General features: G+C 35.6%; 1 protein-coding gene across 7 annotated transcripts in view; it reads left to right on the forward strand.

The window, feature by feature from the left end:
* GREB1L (GREB1 like retinoic acid receptor coactivator) overlaps positions 1–20711 on the forward strand; it is a 286115-nt gene that overhangs the window by 131664 nt on the left and 133740 nt on the right. For all 7 annotated transcript variants that reach the window (XM_074276314.1, XM_074276303.1, XM_074276331.1 and 4 more), the window contains one exon: positions 18033–18255. The gene's annotated coding sequence lies outside the window, so the exon portion shown is untranslated. The remainder of the gene's footprint in view (positions 1–18032; positions 18256–20711) is intronic.

The following is a 20711-nucleotide window of genomic DNA, read 5'->3' on the forward strand; positions in this document are numbered from 1 at the left end:
TCAAAACTGATTTTTTTAGGAATATCTTATCTAATTAGCACTTAAGATCTGACACATTTTTCTCCATTTTTCTCTTTTTTTCCCCGTGGATTTCTCTTCTATTCTGTATTTCCATCTCTTTTTTCTTTCTTTCTATTTTCTCTTTTCTTTAACCACTAACATGACCATAATGTAAAATTTAAAAAAAAATTTAAATGTCTGTTGTATTCTGGGAAAAAACAAAAGCTTAGTTTTTTATTCTTTGTTTTTAATTCAAATGTAACATGAAAACACTTTTATTTCTTTCCCAATCAAAAACTTGGATTGCTTTTTAAAATTATAACTTCTGATTGACAGAACATATGCATGGGTAATTTTTTTTATAACATTATCCCTTGCACTCACTTCTGTTCCAAATTTTCCCTTCCCTCCCACCATCACCTCCCCTAGATAGCAGGCAGTCTTTTACATGTTAAATATGTTATAGTATATTCTAGATACAATATATGTGTGAAGTTCTCTTTTTGCACAAGAATTGGATTCAGAAGGTAAAAATAACCCGGGGAAAAAAACAAAAATGCAAGTAGTCCACATTCATTTCCCAGTGTTCCTTCTCTGTGTGTAGCTGATTCTGTCCATCATCGATCAATTGGAACTAAATTAGATCTTCTCTTTCTTGAAGATATTAATTTTTAAAATTCTCTTTGGGGGGGGGCAAGTAGGTGGCACAGTGGATAAGCACTAGCCCTAGAATCAGAAGGACCTACCACTAGCTGTATGATCCTGGGCAAGTCATTTAACATTAATTGCTTCTCAAAAAAAAAAAAAAAAAAAGCAAAACTAAATTTCTGTGGTTCTTTATTTAGTTTTTTACCCCTCAATCAATGGATCTTGATAGAAATCCCTATTTTTGACCTAAACAGATATAGAAGGTACTTATTTAGCTGCTTGTCTAGCTATATATGTACTTATTTGTTTAGCTATATATTAGCTAATGTAAGGAAATTGCTATGTACTTTTCATCCAGTTTTGCATCTTCATCTTTCTTATTATAATATAGGCCTCAGGTATTCCTAGTTTTAGCTTGGGGAATACATGACATCCTCATCACTAGAAAGTTACTTATCTGGTAGGGTGTAGCCAGATTTCAAAGAGCTTTAAATGCCAAGCTAAGCAATATGCATTAGGATGGTTCATTCACTGAGAATTCTTGAACAAATGAATGATGGGATCAGATTACTACTTTAGGAAAGGGGAAGGGAGAGGCAATAAGCATTAAAATAGCATTTACTATGTGCCAGGCAGTGTGCTAAGTTCTTTACAAATAACTAATTTGATACTTTTATTTAGGAAGATTTTTTTTTGGAAAAGTGCTTTTTTTGATACTACAGAAAAAAAACCACATTAGTGAGAAATAATAAGACTCATTTCATAGTGTGAATAAAGAGGGCATTGATGGAGCACACATATACACGCATGTATTTATATACACACATATTATATGTAGCAAAATAATAGGAATTGGCAATTGATTAGATGTGAAGATTGAGAGAGAAGAATCATTCATGGATATGAAACTTTGAGCTTATATGCTTTAATTAAGAATTTTTGCCTTCTTTTCATTGTGGGTATGCCTTATGGTCTTAGGAAATTGAGGTGCTATATCCCACTTTCCTAAAGTCGGGCATAGTTTATAAAAGGTTATAGATATCCACTTCTTGTAGAGGGTCACAGATAGTGGGGAACCCTGGGTGAGGTATAAGACCCTTTAGTCTAGTGGAACTCTGCTGATGTGTCTGGTTTAACTCCCCATCCCCCCCTAGGGGTGTCTCACCCTTCTTGTGAAGTCAGGGAATGTGACAACGTGTTGTAATTAAAACAGACTTATACTAATTTATAGTATTGTGTGACATTTGCACACAATAGCAAGTTGTTTATGTGGTCCATATGTGTAGTATCCTATAGTTAGGTATAACACAGTGTGTTATAGTTATGTAAGTGTATTAGGATATATAAGGCTGAGAAAATATTAAATAAATGGGCTCCTGTTTTACCACCTTTATGAGTTCTGCCTCTTCACTCCTCACCTAGGATCAGGATTTGAAATGCTCTAGTGAGCAGGTCCAGACAACTTCTTGCTTATATTATCCCAGTAATCTACTAATTGGCCTCCATGTCTCCAGTAATCCATACTCTATGTCAAAATGATATTGTCAGTGGCTCCCTGTTACTTACATATAAATTCTTCTGTTTGGCATTAAAACCACTTACAACATGACTCTAACCTTTTTTTATGCCTTACTCCTCATCAGATATAATACAAATTGGAATTTTTGCTGGTCTTAACATATGACATTCCAACTCTTTGCATTTCTACCCAATTTAATGGCTGTTATTCAGTGAAAGATAAAGGCATCAAAATGTTGTACAGTTCAAGAATAGTAGATACTGAGAGACAAAAGAAAGATGGAATCAGATATGAGAAAATGCTAGGAAGAAAATCGAAGACTTTGTTTTTAAAAAAGCCCAACATTTTATAAATAACTCATAAAGCTAGGAGTTTTTTTTATTTCTCTTTTTTGTGCTTAAAGCCTTTCACAAAACAGCTCCATCATTTATTATATACATTATTCCCTATCACACATGTTATGTTCTATCTAGAATGACTTACTTGCTAACCTTCATACATAACATTTCACATCTCCCATCTCCATGCCTTTTTATAGGCTATTCCCAATGCCTAGCAGGATGTTTCTTTAAAAACACACACACAAACACACACACACACACACACACACACACACATCATTTCCCCCAATCATGTGTAAAGACAATTTCATTTATTATTTGTTAATGCCAAGTTTCAAATTTTTCTCCCTCTCAGCCTCATCTCAGCTTCCCTGAGATGGTAACCAATTTGATATAGACTGTACAGGTACCATCATGCAAAACATTCCCATATTAGTCACATAAAAGCAGACACAGACTGAAAGGGGAAAAAATCACCCCAAAAATGTGAAAAATAGTATGCTTTGCTTTGCATTCAGATCCCATTAGTTTTTCTCTGGAGGTGGTTAACATTTTTCATCCTGAGTCTTTTGAAATTGCCTTGAATCATGGTATTGCTAAAAGTAGCTAAGTCATTCACAATTGATCATTCATTATTGCTGACTGTACAATTCTTGTTGTACTCCAGAATGCAAGTTTCTTGAGGGCAAAGCAATTTACTTTTTTTGGTCCAGAGTCTAGCAGTATCTGACACATGGTAGGTGCTTATTAAATGCTCATTGATTGATTGGCTGGTGGTCGTACATTGCCAAGGGAAGGGACCAGAGACTGGATAAAATGGAAACACTAAAATAAAAATTCTCTCATGGGGGAAAAATAAGCTTACTGGCTGTTAGATAGTGAGTGATAAGGGCAAAAAAAAAGGTATAATCATCTATCAGAAAATGCTAGTAAGAAAGTTGAAAAGTTTTTTTTAAAGCCTAACATTTTTTAATAGTTTTTATTTACCAGATATATGCATAGGTAATTTTACAACATTGACAATTGCCAAACCTTTTGTTCTAATTTTTCCCCTCCTTCCCCCTCCCCTCCAGACGGCAGGTTGACCAATACATGTTAAATATGTTAAAGTATAAATTAAATACAATATATGTATACATGCCCAAACAGTTGTTTTGCTGTACAAAAAGAATCGGACTTTGAAATAGTGTACCATTAGCCTGTGAAGGAAATCCAAAATGCATGTGGACAAAAATAGAGGGATTGGAAATTCTATGTAGTGGTTCATAGTCATCTCCCAGAGTTTTTTCACTGAGTGTAGTTGGTTCTATTCATTACTGCTCTATTGGAACTGATTTGGTTCATCTCATTGTTGAAGAGGGCCAAGTCCATCAGAATTGATCATCATACAGTATTGTTGTTGAAGTATACAATGATCTCCTGGTCCTGCTCATTTCACTCAGCATCAGGTCATGTAAGTCTCTCCAGGCCTTTCTGAAATCATTCTGCTGGTCATTTCTTACAGAACAATAATATTCCATAATATTCATATATCATAATTTATTCAGCCATTCTCCAATTGATGGACATCCATGTAGTTTCCAGTTTCTGGCCACCACAAAGAGAGCTACCACAAACATTCTTGCACATACAGGTCCCTTTTCCTCTTTAAGATCTCTTTGGGATACAAGCCCAGTAGTAACACTGCTGGGTCAAAGGGTATGCACAGTTTGATAACTTTTTGAGCATAGTTCTAAATTGCTCTCCAGAATGAAAGCCAAACATTTTATAAATAACTGTGATAAAGCCAATTTTATTTTAAGAAAAAAATAAGATAGCTAGATGGTACAGTGGATGGAGTACTAACCTTGAAGTCAGGAGGATCTGAGTTCAAATTTGACCTCAGACACTTTACACTTCCTAGCTGTGTGATGCTACACAAATCACTTAACCCCAATTGCCTCAGCAAGAAAAAGTAAGATAAATTATCTATTTTTTTGCATGAATAGGTAAAATGTCCACATTGCCTTTGTTTTATTTGGTTCTACATGGTAAGAAATATTTAATTCAAATCAATAATAGCTAACAATTATATTGCATTTTAAGATTTGCAAATTTCATATCCATTATTTTATCTAAGCTTCACAATAGCTCTATGATGTTAGTAGTATTATTATGTCCATTTTAAGAGATGAAGAAATTGCGGCAGATAGAAGTTAATTGCCTGGGGTCATCCAGCTGGTAAGTATCTGAGGCAGAATTCAAACTCAAGTGCTCCTGACTCCAAATCCAAGATGAAGAGCACTTGTGTTAGGTTATTATTCCTGTCTTCAAGACTCTTATCCCTGAATTGGAGGAAGTGAGATTTATGTGAAACTAGTTTTCTCTGATGCTTTGAAGTGTATAAGTGTAATAGTAGTTCTCATTTATATCATGTTTACAATTTTTATTTGATTTACAAGTCTAGTCAGGTGGTCATACAAATATCAATACTTTCATTATATAAGGAAATTGATATTCAACAATTAAAAATAATAATGGCTAACATTTCTCAGGTGCTTACTATGTTCCATTCATTGTGCTAGGGGTTTTACTTAGTAGTGTTATTATTATTACCACTTTACATGTAGGGAAATTGAGTCTTATAATAGAGGATTGACCATAATTATTCAAATATACATATAGATATAATGTAACCATATGTAACTATAATTAGTATACCTGAATACAAATTTTATACATGCTTGCTGTCCCCTCTGAGAGTATTTATGTTTTTTTGCTAACATAGACAATTTTTTTTTCTTTGTATCTCCAGGGCTTAGAGTTGTTCAGTCATTTTAAGTCAAGTTCAAATCTTTGTGACCATATTTGGAGCTTTCTTCTAGTGGTATGATATTTCCTTTTCCAGTACATTTTATAGCTGAGAAAAATGAGGCAGACAGGATTAAGGGACTTGCATAGAGTCACACAACTAATATGTGTCTGAGGCTGAATTTAAATCCCAGGTCTTCCTGACTCTTGACCCTGAAGTAGGCATGTAATAAATACTTATGAAGTGACTGATTGGTTAGTCAGTGGCTTGATGGCAATTGTTGGAGGACTTAGCCAAAGCTTGCGTTTTCTAATTCTGAAGCCAGCCTTCTTTCCACAGCATACCAAGAACTGAGACTGGTAGCAATGAGGAAGGAGAGGAAAGAATAGAATCCAAAGTTCAGGATCCCATAACCTCAGGATGCAGAGCCACGATCTTTGGCAAAGAGAATAGGAAGGCCTTAGAAACTTATTGTCAGGGAAATCATTGTCCTGAACTTATGATAATAATCACCATTATTTAATATACTGTGGTGAAAAATCTCAGACAGATTGCATCTTTTTTTTTTTTTTTTACAAGATTATCCCAAAGGACACACACACATGCATAGGAAGAGTTACCCAGGTAACCAGAATGCTCAGTCACACTTCTCTGCCATGAGAAAGTCTTCCTGATTCTTTTTCTTTCTCTTTCTCTTTATTATTCCCATCTCCTCTTCTTCCATGAATGTAGTCCCTCCACAGCCACTGAATGAGAGCCTGTTTAGGAGTACTGGCCTGAGGCATTGACTCTCCCTGATTTTTATCAAAGCCACCTAATGAGACAGAAGCTGCTGTTCTGCAAAAGACTCCAGCTGTTGCTGCTTTCCTGCTCACATATTTTACCCCTCCTAATTATGATAATATTTCAAAAAATTTAAGGAATTGTAATCCTTGAAAGTAAAATTCTTGATTCATATAATTCATAAGAATGAATCCTGCTGAATGGAGTGGCTATATACTTTTCATTCTTGCTTATGGAGAAGGTAAAACTGCTGGAGTGCTACCAGCTAAAGTGGGCTAAGCATAGTGGGTGTCAGCACTCAGCCAAATACTATCCTGGTAAGTCTCTGAAAGTGGGGGTGCCATTACATCTCCTAAAGAAGAAGTGAGTCAGGCCATGTCAGCTACCAAGTGAGTCAAGGCTTCAAAGCCCAGTAGTAGGATCAGGCTCTGAGGGAGCCCTGTGTTTCCAGCCTGGGTTAGATAGAGAGACCTTCTTCACAACCCCCAAGATGAAATTTTAAAAACTTTAGGAAATCATACCCACTACTTAAATCATAATTAATATTTAAATGAGAAATTTATCAAAAATTACTTTCAGAGCACATTTGGGCAATTTTCCTACTTAAAAACCAAAAATACAGAAAAGCAACTACATATAAATTTCTTCATTTATAAGTTAGAGAATTCAACAATTAAGGAAATGTTTATTAGACTCTTATTGTGGCTTAAATGGCATAAGATTATGTGGCATAAGGATTGGGGCAGAGCAACCTTAGAGGCAGAAAGATCTCATCTGACTCAATGACAACACAACTCTGGACATGTCATATAATCTTTCTCACACACACACACACACACACACACACACACACACACACACACACACACACACCCGGCAACTCTGCAAGACTTTAAATTATAAATCTGCACAGTGAGGAGTTTCCAAATTAAGAATTCCCTACACTTGATAAAATCATAGGGTTTTCCTCTTTACCAAAACATATATGGTGTGGTGCTAGAAACGAAGGATATAATTATATGACACAAGTGGATAGGAGAGTAGAGAAAGGCATGTGTATACAAATATTTTTATATAAAGGACAGTGAGTTACTTGTAAAGGAGAGGTCTAGGCAAAGCACCAAGGATTTCAAAAGTAGGGAAAGGTCATTTTCTTCCTGGAAGGATTAAATTATTGAGTCATAGGACAAGAAGGCATGCTGGAAAAGGTGGCCCCTGAATTTAAAGAAAGGTCAGGTGGGTCAGGGGATGGGGAGGGGGAGAAGAATGGGGAAGGAAGGCAATTCCAAGATATGAGACTTCGTTACAAAGGTACAAAGATGGGGGGAGGATAAGCTCCCTTCATGAGCTTCAGAGTAGCATTGGCCCCTACATGGATTATTTATGTGACTTCAGTGCTGCCTTTAATTTTTTTTGTTTAATAATAACTTATTTTTGAAATATGTGCAAAGATAGTTTTCAACATTTACCTCTTCGAAACCTTGTGTTCCACATTTTTTTCCCTCTCTTCTCCCACTCCCTTTCCCTAGAGTGCAAGTAATCCAATATAAATTAATAAATTAAACCCAAGCTTCAGTTGACCCCTCAGTGCTGCTGGGCAACATCTTTCTTAACTCCCGGTCCCCTTCACAGTGGTGTTTCCAACCAAACCTTTTCATTCCTCCTTAAGCTTCCCATGAGTCCTCTTCCTCCTACTTTCTCAGAAGAGAAGCTTGCCTTATAAAATTGAGGCTATTTATTGTGAACTCAAATCCTGCCATGCTATCTCCTCCTAACTCTTTCTCACATGATGAAGTACCCTTACTCCTTACTAAGGTTAAACCCCTCTACCTGTCCAAGTGATCTCATTCTATACCATCTCTTCCAAAACAGTGCCTCCTCTGTCATCCCCACTCTCTCACTTATTTTTACCTCTCCTCTCTACTGACTCATTCCCCACTGCCTCCAAGCCTATCCATGTCTCTCCCATTTTGAGGGGGAATCCTCACATGACCCATTCATTCTTATTTTCAGTCTATATCTTTTCTGCCCTTTGTAATTAAATTCAAAAGGGTGATCTATGATAGGTGCCTCTACTTTCTCATATGTCATTTTCTTCATAACCCCTTCCAATCTGTTTTTCAACCTAATCATTGCACCAAAATTGTTCTTTCCAAAATTCTTAGTGAACTTTGTTGCCAAAAAAAATCCAATGACTTTTTTTTTTCCAGTTTTTACTCTTTTTGAATGCTCTTCAGTCTTTGATGTGATCATTCTTTCTTCCTCTAGTTTTTGGGTCATCACTCTCTCCAGGTTCTCTTCCAACCTATCTGACTATTCCTTCTTTGTCTCCTTTGATAGATATTGTCCTCTAACTGTGGGTGTCCTGTACATGAATTTTTGTGTCAGAATTATCAAAACTTACACTTGAAAGTGTAAGATAAGAGTGAACTCTTATCAATCAAATCCCCCAGCTTTAGAAAAACAATTCAGAAAGATGAGCCAAGCAACCACTATACTATTGTCATTTAAAAGTATATTTTAGGGTTAGGGTTAGTTGGAGAGGTATGTTTTCCTTCAGAAAATCTAGATGTACCCAATTTCATGGGATAGTAAGGATACCCAACTTGCTACGAAGTTAGTTTCATATGCATAAAAAAAATGGAACTGGGAGAAGAATAGGGATAGTACATTATGTTTTCTCATGCAAGAAATTGTAGGCTGCACTTGCAGCTTTTGATATAGTATTTGTACCTTGCTGAGAGATAAAGATAATCAGATTGCAATAAAATCGATCAATCTATTTCTAGTTACCCTCAAACATAAAGCTCAGAGTAGTAATTTTTTGGGGGGGATAAGGCAATTGGGGTTAAATGACTTGCCCAGGGTCACACAGCTAGGAAGTGTTAAGTGTCTGAGGTCATTCATATTTGAACTCAGATCCTCCTGACTTCAGGGCGGGTGCTCTATCCACTACGCCACCTAGTTCCTCCTTTTTCTGTTTTTTTTTTTTTTTTTTTTTTTTTTTTTCCCCCTAACAATCAAATTTAGGCTTGATGTCAGGAAATTTAATTTCTTCAAATTTACATGCTTCATAGTGGACTGAACTCTTCTGTACTGTGGTCCTTCTTCTTGGAGTCTTCAAGCAGAGACTAGAAAACCATTCATTAATAATATTATAGTAGGGAGGGATTCCCTACTCTATAGGGAATATTTATAGTAAGTCCAATTTAGTATAGTATAGTATAGTATAGTATAGTATAGTATAGTATAGTATAGTATAGTATAGTATAGTATAATATAATAGTCCAATTTAAATTGGACCTACTATAAATAGGTTGGACTAAATGGCTGCTGAGGGTCCTGAGTTATGAGCTACCTTAAGCATATGTTTTCCTTAAGTATGTGCCTCACTAACATCATACTATCAGTTTTAACACATTTATCCCATTGACCTTTGTTTTTAGAGTGGATGTTTTATCATGTCAACTCAAAAAGCATTGATTAAGTACTTACTTTGTTCCAGGAACCCTGTGAAGTGCTGGGAATTCAAATATAAGCAAAATGAAAGATAGTCTCTGTCTTCAAGGAGCTTACATGGGGAAAACTGCACATAGAAGGAACTGAAAAGTAAGGGATGGGGGAGCCTGGTGCTGAATAGAAGCAAAAAAGTGGGGAAGAATGAAATATGTATAGCTGGGTGCTTCCTTATTCTCCATATGGAAATAACCAATGGGTGGGAAGGAGAGGTATAAAAGTAGAGGGATCTTCTAATCTGGAAAGGCATCTTATCATGGTTCACTCCAGAGCGCAATTGTAAAATCATGAAAGAATTGTTTCTGCTACTGATCTTACTTTGTTATTTTAATAAAAAACCTTTGCTAAGACCTAATTGTGTCTGCTAGATAGATGATTTAAAGTGTAGCAATGTCCATATAATAAATAAAGTGTAGCAATACAAACGGGGGCTTTTGAGTTTTAGTTTTAGGGGTTCAAACTCCCAGACTGCTTCTGCGATCCAGGAGCATCATCAACTCTCTGGGGACCCAATTCATAAGTGCATACTTGAGTAAACTTGAAGGATGGGTGCTATAGCACTCATCAGTAGTCCATGCCCAGTGTGCATTCTGAATCATTCTGATGGACATGGCTCTATTTAACAGTGAGGTGATTCAGGTCAGTTCCAATGTCTTGTGATGTAAAGAGCCATCTATACCCAGTTAGAGCACTGTGGGAACTGAGTATGGATCACAACATAGTATTTTCACTTTTTATTGTTGTTTACTTGCATTTTTTTATCATTTTTTCCCTTTTTGATCTGATTTTTCTTGTGCAGCATGATAATTGTGTAAATATATTTTGAAGAAGTGCACGTGTTTAATATATATTAGATTACTTGCTATCTAGGGGAGGGAATGGAAGGAAGGAAGGGGGAAAATTGGAACACAAGATTTTGCAAGGGTGAATGTTGAAAATTATGCATATATTTTGAAAATAAAAGTTTTAATTTAAAAAAAGCGGAGGTGAGGACAGAGAGCAGTGTACTATTTTGATCTAGTTAGTAAAGATAAAAAGATGACTTAGACAATTTCTGCCTTCAAGGATATAACTGTTCTATTCTTTTTGCTGTTCAGTTGTATTTCTGTCATGTTGGCAGATATATTGTAGTGGTTTTCCAATTCCTTCTCCAGCTTATTTTACAGATGGGGAAAGTGAGGCAAATAAGGTTAAGGGACTTTCCCAGAGTGACATAGCTAGGAAGTTTCTGAGATCAGATTTGAACTCAGAAAATTTAATCTTCCTGATTCCAGTGCCTACTCACTAACCTCTGTGCCACCTAGCTACTCTAATTGATGTGGGTCCACTGAAACTGATTGAAGTCTTCTCACTTTTTCCAATTGCTAGGGCTTCACTCCACAAAAATTACACGTGTGTATTTTGTATATCTTTATCTGTATACACACTGTTTTCCCTCCAGGAGATTATTATTTCTACTTTACACATGAGAAATTGAGATAGAAGTTACGTAATTTGCCCAAGTTCATATAACTAGTGTCTAAAAGTGACAATTGAACTCATGTCTTCCTGGCTCTAGGTTTAGACCTCTGTCCATGGTACCACTTAGTTATTTCTAGAAAATATCATGTGCAAAGGTATTAAAATAGGACAAAGACACATTTGGGGAATAACAAGTAGATTATAGTTCAGCTGTAGTATATAAGATAGGAAGAGGATTCATATGGAAAAGTTTATAAAGGTGGGTTGGAATTAGATTGAGGAGGACTTACATGACAGGCTAAAGAGTTTGGACTTTATTTGAAAGAAATTTGTGAATCAAATTTTTGAGCCAAGAAATGACATAGTAGAGCTGCACATTGCACATTGAGACATCAATGTGTAGAACAGATGATTTGAATGGGAAGAGACTCAAGGCAACTATTTGTTGCTATTGAGTTATTTCAGTCTTGTCCGACTCTTTGTGACCACATTTGGGATTTTCTTGGCAAAGATACTGTTTTATTATTTTCTTCTCTAGCATATTTTACAGATGAGGAAACTGAGGCAAACAGCATTAAGTGACTTGCTCAAGGCATATAACTAGTGTCTGAGGTAAAATTTGAATTCAAGTCTCCCTAACTCTTGTACCATCAAGCTGCCCTATAGTGATAGTTACTGCTGCCGCTGTTTGTCTTTAATTGCCATATCATACCATGCAAGTGAGTTAGATTTAAGTGAGGGTGGACTGTGCAAAATCACCTTCCTCACTTTCCCCTCCAGAGCCATTTGGGTCTAGTGGCAAGATATAGATCAGAATGACTAGAGATGGCTTTGGATGCAATGGGAGACCTTGACCTTTTTAAGCTAAGGACTTTAACAGGTCTCAGTTTGACTGAAGCAAAGCCTATTCAGTGATTAAGGCTACGTAAGAATTGAGGCAAATTGCCTCTTTGGGCAGAAATAATGAGAACTTGATCTACATTGTTGAAAAAGAAATAGTTAAAAGGGAGTGATAGAGCATTTACAAGTAGAAAACTCAAATTAACTTTAATTTTGCTTGCCAGCTTCATTGTATTTAATTTTCTAATATCTAACAATTTATAATTGAAATTGTATTTAAATAAAAAGAATCTGCTAATTCAGTGGGAACATCTTGACAGAATGAAAACTGGCTCTGTCACCAATCTACAGGATCTGGATTCATATCTCAATTCTGAAACTTATTACCTTTATGACTTTGGGCAAATCAGTTAACCTGCATAGGATGCCTTCATTTACACATCTGTTAAATGAGGGAGTTGGACTCAGCCTTTAAGGTCCTTTCCAGCTCCAGATGCTTGATTCTATGATAGCAAGTTAGCAGTTTGTAATATTTGAAGGAAAATGGAGAAGTGACAAGAAAGATCTCAATTAATGTGAGTAAAACTTGAATCACATGTACAAGAATCTTTTGCATATTTTGTTAATTTGACATTCAGATTTTTCCCCCTAAATCAATCAGTACACTTTGAAAAATATAAAATTACTTACTTAAGTGAAAAAGAATGGGGGATTGGAAATAAATATTTTTTTCATTCAAGAAAGAAAATGTTAGTGGTTTGGTGATGTGAAGAAATTGTTTTTTTTGCTTTGTTTTGCATTGAAGTAAATGACTTTAGATTAAATTATAGCACTGATACTGTTGGTGTTTGTTTTTAATGGAAGGAAATGTTATTGTTGGAGGATGGCAGCTACAGTATATACTTGATAACAAGAGTAAATCAGTTGAGTCATAGCGTTCTGATAGCTGCTTGTAAGGTCTTTGTGACCCAGAAATTTGTGACCTGTGAAACCCCTAAGTCTTTTTGGATTTTCTAAGGTAGCTTAAAATTCTTGGTATTTAAATTTGCACAAACCCCAAAAGATTTGGTTTGCTATAAGCTCACATGGTGGGGAAAAAAAAAGTCTGATATAAATCAGTGTCTTTTAACAGTTATTCATAGCAGTTAATGGTGGTGGAGAAAAGAAAGTGATTTTAATTAAGGGTTTCCCCCCTCAAAAAAAAAGGGGTGTAAAAATTTAACCTAGTTGTTTTAATGTCCTGATTACTCATTGTAATTCCTTTTTTTTTTAATCTATGCCAAAAATACTGAACCCAAATATTTAATTAAAACTGTTCTTGCATCTAACTTGAGAGGCACACTCTGCATTTAAGCACCGTCAGAAATTTGTTTATAAAGCATTACAGATACAAGGCTGAAGAAAAGTGGGCTGGGGGGTGAAGAGGAGGGAGGGTCAGTGGCAAGAAAGCTTGGCAGACGTTACAACTCTGTCCAGAGGCCAAAAGGCAGATAAATCACTGCTGGTCCCCTCTGTTATTATTGAAATGGTTCAGCCCTGGGGTTTAGCTGTAGGACTTAGAAGGTTTTGAAGTGCAAATAGGATGGTGAAGGGTAAACCTTTTTAGAGTTTCATTTTGATGGATTTTTTTTCCTGTGTGGATTTCTGGCACTGACTGTGATCTGGAATGGGGACTTTAAAAAAAAGTTTGTTTTGTTTTTGATCAATCAGGCAATAAGAACTTTCCACTGGGGTGTACATTTTCTACATGCATATTGATCCTATTGTGTTTTAAAGTAGTTCATTTAATTAGGTCTTTTTAAAGCCTTCACCAATATGACTTGCATTAATGAAGCTGTCATTTCAAGGTCATGCTTCTCTCTTGGTAATTAGTGTTAATGTCAAAAGTTGCAGAATGTTGAACTATATGATTAGTAATTGTGCTGAGTTCTTAGTTTAGCAAATGCTTAAACTTGAGGTTAGCCACACACACACACACACACACACACACACACACACACACACACAAAATCTTTAATTAAAAACTAGTTTGTGTAGTTAAAGGATTAACTGTATGTTTGGAAACAATGAAGATAACTTTTTCTTAGTTGTTACTTGTTGAGAGCTGCTAAGCTTTCAACATCTTTTTTTTTTTTTTTTTTTTTTTTTTTTTTTTTTTTTTTAAGCTCATGTTACAGTTCAGGTGTTATATACAATTGGGAACACTTCCATTCCAGATTCTCCTCCTTCTCCCTTCCTCCAGTTGATTTTCTTGTATCCATTCTTTTTTCCCTCCTTGTATTTGTGATGTCTTAAATAGGAGATTTTGAAGGTGTGCCTTTTATCAGGTATACAATTATACTCAAGAGATTTAAAGACAAGTCATTGGTGATGTTACAAAGGATTTTATAAGAATTTAGAATATTTCTCAGGCTGGTACATTTTTTTCTGTCAAATTAATATAGACACATGAAATAAAACTAATGATAAAGAAAATCACATTCTTTCAGGAAAATCAGGAGGACCTAGGGATTCACTGGACACATTTACCAAAACATCACCACCAGTACTGCTGTAAACTTCTATTCTGAAAGCATTGGACGCTAATGTTTTCTTTAAAAATCTAAAATACTTTTGTGTTGGGATAGAACAATAGTTGTCTAGAGCAGTTTTTAATTATTTTTTAATTGAAGAAACAGTTTAGATTTAGCATAAAAAGATCTAGATGAACCAGCTACTCTTCTTGAAAATAAATCATTTATATGAAGCAGTACTTTTGCTCTTTGCTGGGGAAATAGCTCTTTTAAATAACTATTGCTGAAATGAGAATTTCCCTAATTGTCATTGATTAGAAGATGTTCTTAATTGAACTCTGGGCTCATCTGGGCTCTGTTTCTCAATATTTCCCCTCATCTTATGTGAAATTGGCAATTTGGAGTTTCTAGCAAAGTTTATATGTCATTGCTGTATTAAGAACCAAATAAAATGTTTAAAAAACAAAACAATCTTGATTACAACAAGGAAAGAGTTCTCTGCATCTACTCCCTTTTTCCTCAGTTTGTTGCTGAGAGATGTTAATATGACCTTTCCTTTGTTAGAGGAGAAATCTATAGCACTTCCCAGAATCCTCCCTTAGTTGTCTTTTATAACCCAAGTTATAGTTGTGTGATGAGTGGGGTTCTTATATTTTGAGCATGTATATTGGGGACCTTATGCTGCCATATTACACCACACTTTTTACTTTCTTAATATTTAATTTTGATAAGTGTATATAGATTTTGGAACAATAAAACTCAGATGTTATGTAGTATTCAACCATAATACTGTTTTTTGAGGACTAGAAAATTCAGGAAATGGATATTGTAAACATATCTTAAATTTTATTGAAATATATGTGAATGAGTTTTATTCTGAATTTGCCAAATAATGAGGACACTTAAAAACACTTGAAAAATTTCTCTCTCTTTTTAACCCTTAGTCTTTACCCAGTGAATTGCCCCAATATAGAAGCTTGAGGGTGGAGGAATAGTGAAATGCAGAGTAGAAAGGCAATCTACAAATAATCACTCTTTTCTGCCTTTGATTGTGTCAGATTTTTTTTTTCTTTTTGGCAATTGTTTTCTTTTTCACTTAGAAGAGGTTTATGGTCCAATGTCTGTCAGGACAGCCCCAGTCTTCGGTTGTAGTTGTATTTCTCTCTTGAGTTCCTAGAGGTGATGTTATCTTTTGTTCACTCAGCAGTATGGTTGTTCCTGAGAGCATCTGTCACTGTAGGCATTACAAGATGGATGAGTCTCCAGTGAACTGCTGCTGGTTGAAGCAAATGGTGAAAATAAGAAAAGACAAGGGGGTTGAGGGTCTGCAGAGGGGACAGACGACAAGGAAACACTGTTAGAAATCAAGAGTAAGCCGGGCAATAGAAGAAGAAAGAACAAAGATGGATCATATGTCATTTTCTAAACCACCTAGAAATCTGCGTCTTTGGCTAACTGCAATAATCTAAGTGGTCATCTGCATCATGGTAAAAAAACCCAAAACTCTTTGCTTTTATTGTTGTTGTTTTTCTGTGATTATCAATGGGAAAAAATAGGAAAGGTGTATGGAAAGTTTACAGCAGCTTATTAGTGTTTTGTATTGTATTTGTATAAGAGCCTTTTGGATATTATCATTTAAAAGTAAACATATATAATTATTAAAAGTATTAAAATTGCAACGAGACATTTCCCCACTTACCCCCTTTCATTCCCTACTCCTTTCTGAATTTTAATTACATTTTTCCCTAGTAGTGATGATTGTTAGCTGGAAATATCTAAGGCTCAGTCCTTGGGGATAGTTGAGCTGGCTCTTTTAGTGTATTTTAAACAACAAGTAACTTACTTTTAATAGATTCTTCAATGACAACAGGGAAATATATTATTGATTATTGGTTTTGTAAAATGCCTCAACTTGGAGATTTTATATTACGTAAAAAAGAATCCATTGTGGTGGTTCTGGAAATTCAAAATATGTACATTTATTTAGGAGGATGAAACCAAAGCCCCACCTAAAGGAGGCTTTCTAAGACAAGAAGGTTGGCCAGAATGGAATAAAAATAGAGAGAGAAATGTAATTGAAAAATGATTTTGTCAAATGATTTGGCATTGTTCTATGGATAAGAGCACAGGTTGAAAAGCAGAAATTAAGATGATTAGAAGGTTTAAACCACACAAATGGTGGAGGATCTTCCTTCTCAATGGGTGTAAATAATAGATGAAAGGGGAAGACTGACAACAAAGGATCAGGGCGTTTAACAGAATGTGTGCAGCCTGAATGGAGGTCTGTGGCCCTGGGCCAAAGGTCTTAGCTTTGAGTGTAATTAGAAGAAAATACAAAAATGTCATTACTAGCAGGTGAAGTGTGCAGCACGTGGCCGAAAAATAGCAATAATTTTAGACCCAGGAGCTATTGGAATTGGATTACAGACTTTTTTTAATCACTGGGAGCCTCATAGAGCCTTGGAGTTTCAGGGGAAGTAATGGAGTTTGACCTTGTTGACCATCTGTGACAGTCTGAGTGTTGGTGCTGTGGTATAGCAAGGATGCATAACTCAGAATAAGATGCCTATTTGGCGTTGAAAATAGACGGGCAAGGAAGCCTTGATCTTGCTCATTTAGTTTGGAGTTGGTTTGCTTTGTTTTTTGTTTTTTTCCTGATGATCTTCTTCCTCATCAGTAAGAGAGGTAAAGTAAAATGTTTTGATTTCAAAACCTGAAATTGCCTTGTTTTATTTTTCTCTTTTCTCTTCCTTGTTTCTTCCTTCCACATGTGGGGTATTGTGATTATAAAACTGAAAGTCACTTTCCTGAAAAATGCATAATATTTAGTTTTTAAATTGTTTTCCTAGTATCTTTCCTTACTTTGTTAGTCACTGTACTCTAAAAAACATGTACTATTCAATTTTTTTGATGGTAACAAAAGTGATAGGAAACCCTACATATTAGGTACACATAAATTGCTCTAGAAAGTTTTTTATTTTATATAATCTTTTATTGTCTTAGTTTTCCTTAAGAGTATAGTTAACTGATTGTACTTTTAATATAATTATTTAATTCTAATTTTAAAACAAGAAGCCCTAGGATTACAGCTTAATACTATGATGAAAGTAACCATTTTCCCTTTGCAGCTAACAGATATTTTTCCTTTAGAAGTTATTTAAGAACTAATAGCAAAATCAGGCAAATAACTCTTTTAAAGCAGTTTTACAGCATTTAATATTGATGTTTTATTAAATTAATAATGTTTTGAATGACACCAGGGACTGTAAATTTTTTGGGTAAAGTAAAAATACCGTGAGAACATAAACTTTCACTTGTGCTTCTGGCAAGACAACTTCCAAAGAAAGAACTCTTTTAGCATCTTAAGGGCACCCGTCAAAAATACTGACTTACAATTTAAATTTTTTCCTTTTGTTTTATATTCCACAAGAACTAACCCAAGGGCAGTAATTACTTTTGCGTTTATGCCTTTGGAAATCTGGTCACCTTTGGAGATTAGGGAAGGAGGCTGTCTCTATGTTTATCCTGTGGTGTTGGATGTAAATTTAGACGCAGTTATAAATATAGAATATCAAACTTTTGGAATTGCACTTACACCTTTAGTTTTGCTTCTTTTGCAGGTGTGAAAGAGCCTTGGGTGAGCTCAGGCACTGGCAGGCGGCCCGAGGATCGGCGGCAGCAGCATAAGCGGCGGCGGCGGCAGCAGCAGCAAAAGCGGCAGAAGCAAGAGAGAGCAGCGGCAGCCTCCGCAGCAGGAGCGGCAACAGCAGCAGGCTTCGGGAAGTCTTTGCTCCTGCCTCAACCATGACCGTGTCTCAGAAAGGTTAACACAGAGAAGCCAAGGTACTATCACAAAACGATTTTTTTTTGGGGGGAAGGGGGGCAATGACTTATTCTCTGAATTAAGATTTATTTTAAGTGGGCTTTTTTGTTTCTTTCATTTTGGAATTGAATGAAGCTACTATGTCGATTCTTGAACTGCTTTGATCTCTTTCAACATTTAATTATTGCTTTACTCTTCAAAACACAGGTGGAGTGGGGAAAAACATATTTTAGGAAGAATCCATTTCTATCCCAAAAATGTTTAATGAACTATCTCGTTATTAGCAAATAGGGAAGATGGTTGCTGGCAACTTTTTCCTCAGTATCTGAGTTTGACTCTGTTTCCTTATTTGTAAAATGGGCATAAAATGTGTAGGAGCAGCTACTTCTCAGGGCTGTTGTGAAGATCAAATGAGATAATAATTGTAAAGTACTTAGTACAGTGCCTGGCACATAGTAAATCCTATATAAATGTTAGCTAATATATAAAAATTTCACATAACTGTTGGTTTAAGTTGGAAATTTTCCCAGACTGCTGCTGGTTCAAGCAAATAGTTTATTATAATAGACTTTCTTCAAAAAGCTCTATGCAAAACACCAATCTGAAGACGGTGCTTTTTAAAGAGTTTACCCCCCCCCCTAATGCTTGCCACCAGAATAGGCCACTTTGAACTCACACTCTGACAAAGAGGATTCAGAGCTTTCTTGGGAGTTTAGAATTTTAAGGCTGTTGGTTTGGAATAGCCCTGCCTAGGAGCAGCAGCATAATATATTAAGACCCTGAGACACTGTCTTTTTCTCCTTTTGGGAGGTTACAACGTGCTTTAAATGACCCAGCATTTCCAAGAGAGGCCAAAGATCTTTTTCTCTTTTATGACCCATCGTATCCTTTTGAGGCCAAAAAGAACAAGAGGGTCATTACCACTAGAGTCCGGGCTCTGTTTGTTACTTAGGGTTACCAGGAAGATTACGAAATACCACTAGTTGGCTTAACATTTGAGCCTGGAACATCTGGAGACTAGTCAGAGGGGGGAACTTGAGGAGAAAGAGGGGGAGAGGGAGAGAGAGAGAAAGAGAGACAGAGAGACAGAGACAGAGACAGAGAGAGGAAACACATATGAACTGTTGAATTTTGTTTCACCAGGTGCTAGGAGGAAGCAACAGTAGCCTTTTTGATATGGGAGGCAAATTCTGTGGCCCCTGAAGTTAGGACACAACAATGGAAGAGGTCAAAGGACAGCTGAGTGGGGTCAGTGAGACACCATGGGGTGTATTTTGTTACTTAGTAAAAGGAGCAGCCTCCTAAAACCTTAAAGGATTCTCTTGAAAAATCTGTGTTGTGAAAAGGTTTTATGAGTCTCATGGCAAAAAGTCCTGATTTATCTAAGGAATGCTTGCTTTTTGTCTGAATGCAAGGATAATCCTTACCAAATGTTGGCAACGTATATAAGTAGTCAATATAGGTCTGAAAGGATAGTTAAGGTTGAAGTGTACTTTGGCTTCCAAAATGCTTTATCATTTTAATGCTTCTCTCCTAGTGAAATGCCATTTGTTCTCCAGACTTGAATCCAAATAAATTTTTGAGAAAAGAGAATAGGTTTTTTGACAAATATGTCTCTTTGCAATAACTAAATCTGTCTAAAAGTAAGACATACTTTTTTTAAGGTAAATTTTATTTTAAAAGCTAACTTTTAAGCTCCATTTATCAAAAAAATTATTTCATTGTTAAAGAAAAACTTTAAAACACAAGAAGTTAATACAATGTAAAAGGCATCTTTTAATTTATTTTAGATTTTCTGGACTGAATAAATAATTTTGACTGGGTCTTCTGGAAGAGGCTTCTGATTTTTGGTTTATTTTAGTTGTGATGAGTTTTAAAGAAAAAGGAGTAAGTTGATGACTAAGTGTTATTTGGTCAACAAGATTGAATTAAATTCTAAATACAGAAATGAAAAAAAACACAGTTACTTCCTTTTAGTAACTTGCAGCCTTGAAATGAGACGTATGTACAAACAACTAATAAAAGTAAAAAATGATAAGTGCATGGAGTACTATGAGAGATTCAGAAAGAGATTGAGAAAAAGATTTAAAGAAACAGAAAAAGAGAGGAAGAGAATAAATGTCTTCACATTTTAAAATTAGTAGATAGATCAATGTCAGAGTCAAGACCTTAGAGGATTAAAAACAACAACAATGAAAATTCACTCTATAGAGAAGAGGGGAGAAACCCCTCTAGTGTCAGGAAGGACTTTTTATGACAACCCAGATCTTCCATGACTCCAAGACTTTATTCTAAAGACTGGATACTTTAGGAAAGAAAAAGGTGCTAGATAGATATATATGTAAATGGAAGTGCAATGATGGAAATTTTGTGATAAGCTTTATAACTTAAACAGTATGGAAAATAAAGATTAAATGAGTAGTAGGAAGTAGTTTTTGATGGACAAATAAACTATGGAGTTGATTTTCTATATTTT

The sequence above is a fragment of the Sminthopsis crassicaudata genome, chromosome 1 (genome assembly GCF_048593235.1).
Source record: "Sminthopsis crassicaudata isolate SCR6 chromosome 1, ASM4859323v1, whole genome shotgun sequence".
Taxonomy (NCBI): domain Eukaryota; kingdom Metazoa; phylum Chordata; class Mammalia; order Dasyuromorphia; family Dasyuridae; genus Sminthopsis; species Sminthopsis crassicaudata.